The following is a 6,946-nucleotide window of genomic DNA, read 5'->3' on the forward strand; positions in this document are numbered from 1 at the left end:
CCCTAGTCCATTAGTATATGGTCAAATCAACCCCTAGCCCATTAGTATATGGTCAAATCAACCCCTAGCCCATTAGTATATGGTCAAATCAACCCCTAGCCCATTAGTATATGGTCAAATCAACCCCTAGTCCATTAGTATATGGTCAAGTCAGCCCCTAGTCCATTAGTATATGGTCAAATCAACCCCTAGCCCCTAGTCCATTAGTATATGGTCAAATCAACCCCTAGCCCATTAGTATATGGTCAAATCAACCTCTAGTCCATTAGTATATGGTCAAATCAACCCCTAGCCCATTAGTATATGGTCAAATCAACCTCTAGTCCATTAGTATATGGTCAAATCAACCCCTAGCCCATTAGTATATGGTCAAATCAACCCCTAGCCTATTAGTATATGGTGAAAAATCAACCCCTAGCCCATTAGTATATGGTCAAATCAACCCCTAGCCCATTAGTATATGGTCAAATCAACCCCTAGCCCATTAGTATATGGTCAAATCAACCCCTAGCCCATTAGTATATGGTCAAATCAACCCCTAGCCCATTAGTATATGGTCAAATCAACCCCTAGCCCATTAGTATATGGTCAAATCAACCCCTAGCCCCATTAGTATATGGTCAAATCAACCCCTAACCCATTAGTATATGGTCAAATCAACCCCTAGCCCATTAGTATATGGTCAAATCAACCCCTAGCCCATTAGTATATGGTCAAATCAACCCCTAGCCCATTAGTATATGGTCAAATCAACCCTTAACCCATTAGTATATGGTCAAATCAACCCTTAACCCATTAGTATATGGTCAAATCAACCCCTAGCCCATTAGTATATGGTCAAATCAACCCCTAGCCCATTAGTATATGGTCAAATCAACCCCTAGCCCATTAGTATATGGTCAAATCAACCCCTAGCCCATTAGTATATGGTCAAATCAACCCCTAGCCCATTAGTATATGGTCAAATCAACCCCTAGCCCATTAGTATATGGTCAAATCAACCCCTAGCCCATTAGTATATGGTCAAATCAACCCCTAGCCCCATTAGTATATGGTCAAATCAACCCCTAACCCATTAGTATATGGTCAAATCAACCCCTAGCCCATTAGTATATGGTCAAATCAACCCCTAGCCCATTAGTATATGGTCAAATCAACCCCTAGCCCATTAGTATATGGTCAAATCAACCCTTAACCCATTAGTATATGGTCAAATCAACCCTTAACCCATTAGTATATGGTCAAATCAACCCCTAGCCCATTAGTATATGGTCAAATCAACCCCTAGCCCATTAGTATATGGTCAAATCAACCCCTAGTCCATTAGTATATGGTCAAATCAACCCCTAGCCCATTAGTATATGGTCAAATCAACCTCTAGTCCATTAGTATATGGTCAAATCAACCCCTAGTCCATTAGTATATGGTCAAATCAACCCCTAGTCCATTAGTATATGGTCAAATCAACCCCTAGTCCATTAGTATATGGTCAAATCAACCCCTAGCCCATTAGTATATGGTAAAATCAACCCCTAGTCCATTAGTATATGGTCAAATCAGCCCCTAGTCCATTAGTATATGGTCAAATTTAACCCCTAGCCCATTAGTATATGGTCAAATCAGCCCCTAGTCCATTAGTATATGGTCAAATCAACCCCTAGCCCATTAGTATATGGTCAAATCAACCCCTAGCCCATTAGTATATGGTCAAATCAACCCCTAGCCCATTAGTATATGGTCAAATCAACCCCTAGTCCATTAGTATATGGTCAAGTCAGCCCCTAGTCCATTAGTATATGGTCAAATCAACCCCTAGCCCCTAGTCCATTAGTATATGGTCAAATCAACCCCTAGCCCATTAGTATATGGTCAAATCAACCTCTAGTCCATTAGTATATGGTCAAATCAACCCCTAGCCCATTAGTATATGGTCAAATCAACCTCTAGTCCATTAGTATATGGTCAAATCAACCCCTAGCCCATTAGTATATGGTCAAATCAACCCCTAGCCTATTAGTATATGGTGAAAAATCAACCCCTAGCCCATTAGTATATGGTCAAATCAACCCCTAGCCCATTAGTATATGGTCAAATCAACCCCTAGCCCATTAGTATATGGTCAAATCAACCCCTAGCCCATTAGTATATGGTCAAATCAACCCCTAGCCCATTAGTATATGGTCAAATCAACCCCTAGCCCATTAGTATATGGTCAAATCAACCCCTAGCCCCATTAGTATATGGTCAAATCAACCCCTAACCCATTAGTATATGGTCAAATCAACCCCTAGCCCATTAGTATATGGTCAAATCAACCCCTAGCCCATTAGTATATGGTCAAATCAACCCCTAGCCCATTAGTATATGGTCAAATCAACCCTTAACCCATTAGTATATGGTCAAATCAACCCTTAACCCATTAGTATATGGTCAAATCAACCCCTAGCCCATTAGTATATGGTCAAATCAACCCCTAGCCCATTAGTATATGGTCAAATCAACCCCTAGCCCATTAGTATATGGTCAAATCAACCCCTAGCCCATTAGTATATGGTCAAATCAACCCCTAGCCCATTAGTATATGGTCAAATCAACCCCTAGTCCATTAGTATATGGTCAAATCAACCCCTAGTCCATTAGTATATGGTCAAATCAACCCCTAGTCCATTAGTATATGGTCAAATCAACCCCTAGCCCATTAGTATATGGTAAAATCAACCCCTAGTCCATTAGTATATGGTCAAATCAGCCCCTAGTCCATTAGTATATGGTCAAATCAACCCCTAGCCCATTAGTATATGGTCAAATCAACCCCTAGTCCATTAGTATATGGTCAAATCAACCCCTAGTCCATTAGTATATGGTCAAATCAACCCATAGCCCATTAGTGTATGGTCAAATCAACCCCTAGTCCATTAGTATATGGTCAAATCAGCCCCTAGTCCATTAGTATATGGTCAAATCAACCCCTAACCCCATTAGTATATGGTCAAATCAACCCCTAGCCCATTAGTATATGGTCAAATCAACCCCTAGTCCATTAGTATATGGTCAAATCAGCCCCTATTCCATTAGTATATGGTCAAATCAACCCCTAGCCCATTAGTATATGGTCAAATCAACCCCTAGCCCATTAGTATATGGTCAAATCAACCCCTAGCCCATTAGTATATGGTCAAATCAACCCCTAGTCCATTAGTATATGGTCAAATCAACCCCCAGTCCATTAGTATATGGTCAAATCAACCCCTAGCCCATTAGTATATGGTCAAATCAATCCCTACCCCATTAGTATATGGTCAAATCAACCCCTAGCCCATTAGTATATGGTCAAATCAACCCCTAGCCCATTAGTATATGGTCAAATCAACCCCTAGCCCATTAGTATATGGTCAAATCAATCCCTAGCCCATTAGTATATGGTCAAATCAGCCCCTAGTCCATTAGTATATGGTCAAATCAACCCCTAGCCCATTAGTATATGGTAAAATCAACCCCTAGCCCATTAGTATATGGTCAAATCAACCCCTAGCCCCTAGCCCATTAGTATATGGTCAAATCAACCCCTAGTCCATTAGTATATGGTAAAATCAACCCCTAGTCCATTAGTATATGGTCAAATCAACCCCTAGTCCATTAGTATATGGTCAAATCAACCCCTAGCCCATTAGTATATGGTCAAATCAACCCCTAGCCCATTAGTATATGGTCAAATCAACCCCTAGTCCATTAGTATATGGTCAAATCAACCCCTAGTCCATTAGTATATGGTCAAATCAGCCCCTAGTCCATTAGTATATGGTCAAATCAACCCCTAGTCCATTAGTATATGGTCAAATCAGCCCCCTTGTCCATTAGTATATGGTCAAATCAGCCCCTAGTCCATTAGTATATGGTCAAATCAACCCCTAGTCCATTAGTATATGGTCAAATCAGCCCCTAGTCCATTAGTATATGGTCAAATCAACCCCTAGCCCATTAGTATATGGTCAAATCAACCCCTAGCCCATTAGTATATGGTCAAATCAACCCCTAGCCCATTAGTATATGGTCAAATCAACCCCTAGTCCATTAGTATATGGTCAAATCAGCCCCTAGTCCATTAGTATATGGTCAAATCAACCCCTAGCCCCTAGTCCATTAGTATATGGTCAAATCAACCCCTAGTCCATTAGTATATGGTCACATCAACCCCTAGTCCATTAGTATATGGTCAAATCAACCCCTAGCCTATTAGTATATGGTCAAATCAACCCCTAGCCCATTAGTATATGGTTAAATCAACCCCTAGCCCATTAGTATATGGTCAAATCAACCCCTAGCCCATTAGTATATGGTCAAATCAACCCCTAGCCCATTAGTATATGGTCAAATCAACCCCTAGCCCATTAGTATATGGTCAAATCAACCCCTAGCCCATTAGTATATGGTCAAATCAACCCCTAGCCCATTAGTATATGGTCAAATCAACCCCTAGCCCATTAGTATATGGTCAAATCAACCCCTAGCCCATTAGTATATGGTCAAATCAACCCCTAGCCCCTAGCCCATTAGTATATGGTCAAATCAACCCCTAGCCCCTAGCCCATTAGTATATGGTCAAATCAACCCCTAACCCCATTAGTATATGGTCAAATCAACCCCTAGCCCCTAGCCCATTAGTATATGGTCAAATCAACCCCTAGCCCATTAGTATATGGTCAAATCAACCCCTAGCCCATTAGTATATGGTCAAATCAACCCCTAGCCCCATTAGTATATGGTCAAATCAACCCCTAGCCCATTAGTATATGGTCAAATCAACCCCTAGCCCCTAGCCCATTAGTATATGGTCAAATCAACCCCTAGTCCATTAGTATATGGTCAAATCAACCCCTAGCCCATTAGTATATGGTCAAATCAACCCCTAGCCCATTAGTATATGGACAAATCAACCCCTAGCCCATTAGTATATGGTCAAATCAACCCCTATCCCATTAGTATATGGTCAAATCAACCCCTAGCCCATTAGTATATGGTCAAATCAACCCCTAGCCCATTAGTATATGGTCAAATCAACCCCTAGCCCATTAGTATATGGTCAAATCAACCCCTAGCCCCTAGCCCATTAGTATATGGTCAAATCAACCCCTAGCCCATTAGTATATGGTCAAATCAACCCCTAGCCCCATTAGTATATGGTCAAATCAACACCTAGCCCCATTAGTATATGGTCAAATCAACACCTAGCCCCTAGCCCATTAGTATATGGTCAAATCAACCCCTAGCCCATTAGTGTATGGTCAAATCAACCCCTAGCCCCATTAGTATATGGTCAAATCAACCCCTAGTCCATTAGTATATGGTCAAATCAACCCCTAGCCCCATTAGTATATGGTCAAATCAACCCTTAGCCCATTAGTATATAGTCAGATCAACCCCTAGCCCCTAGCCCATTAGCATATGGTCAAATCAACCCCTAGCCCATTAGTATATGGTCAGATCAACCCCTAGCCCCTAGCCCATTAGTATATGGTCAGATCAACCCCTAGCCCCTAGCCCATTAGTATATGGTCAAATCAACCCCTAGCCCATTAGTATATGGTCAAATCAACCCCTAGCCCATTAGTATATGGTCAAATCAACACCTAGCTCAATACTATATGGTTGCAATGAGATGGCTGTTTTCTGTGATGTCCTCTGCTATCTATATTAAGAGTCCACTCCAGGTTTGAACAGTTCAAGGCTCTAGTGTTTCCAAACACCAACCTGGTCATGGATATATTGTTACCGCATCCTCAATCTGCTGCCATGGCAACTTGTCCTGGCTTGCTACCATGGCTACAGCAGAAACATATCCTGACTTTGCCATCTTGCTTTGGAGAGTCATTCTCTGCATAGGAATATAATAATCATTCTAATTCCATGGTTCTCTTCCCCTTCTGCTTTTCCAGTGGCTTTACACACACAGTACTGTGCTGCCCATGCAAAACACACTGTACACTGATAACACAGTACTGTACTGCCCATGAAAAACACACTGTATTCTAGATAACACTGTACTGCCCATGAAAAACACACTGTATACTGGATAACACAGTACTGTACTGCCCATGCAAAACACACTGTATACTGGATAACACAGTACTGTACTGCCCATGCAAAACACACTGTATACTGGATAACACAGTACTGTACTGCCCATGCAAAACACACTATATTCTAGATAACACTCTACTGCCCATGAAAAACACACTGTATACTGGATAACACAGTACTGTACTGCCCATGCAAAACACACTGTATTCTAGATAACACTGTACTGCCCATGAAAAACACACTGTATACTGGATAACACAGTACTGTACTGCCCATGAAAAACACACTGTATTCTAGATAACACTGTACTGCCCATGAAAAACACACTGTATACTGGATAACACAGTACTGTACTGCCCATGCAAAACACACTGTATTCTAGATAACACTGTACTGCCCATGAAAAACACACTGTGTACTGGATAACACAGTACTGTACTGCCCATGAAAAACACACTGTATTCTAGATAACACTGTACTGCCCATGAAGAACACACTGTATACTGGATAACACAGTACTGCCCATGCAAAACACACTGTATACTGGATAACACAGTACTGCCCATGAAGAACACACTGTATACTGGATAACACAGTACTGTGCTGCCTATGCAAAACACACTGTATACTGGATAACACAGTACTGTACTGCCCATGCAAAACACACTGTATACTGGATAACACAGTACTGTACTGCCCATGCAAAACACACTGTATACTGGATAACACAGTACTGTACTGCCCATGCAAAACACACTGTATACTGGATAACACTGTACTGCCCATGAAGAACACACTGTATACTGGATAACACAGTACTGCCCATGCAAAACACACTGTATACTGGATAACACAGTACTGTACTGCC

This window comes from Salvelinus fontinalis, chromosome 31 (genome assembly GCF_029448725.1).
Source record: "Salvelinus fontinalis isolate EN_2023a chromosome 31, ASM2944872v1, whole genome shotgun sequence".
Taxonomy (NCBI): domain Eukaryota; kingdom Metazoa; phylum Chordata; class Actinopteri; order Salmoniformes; family Salmonidae; genus Salvelinus; species Salvelinus fontinalis.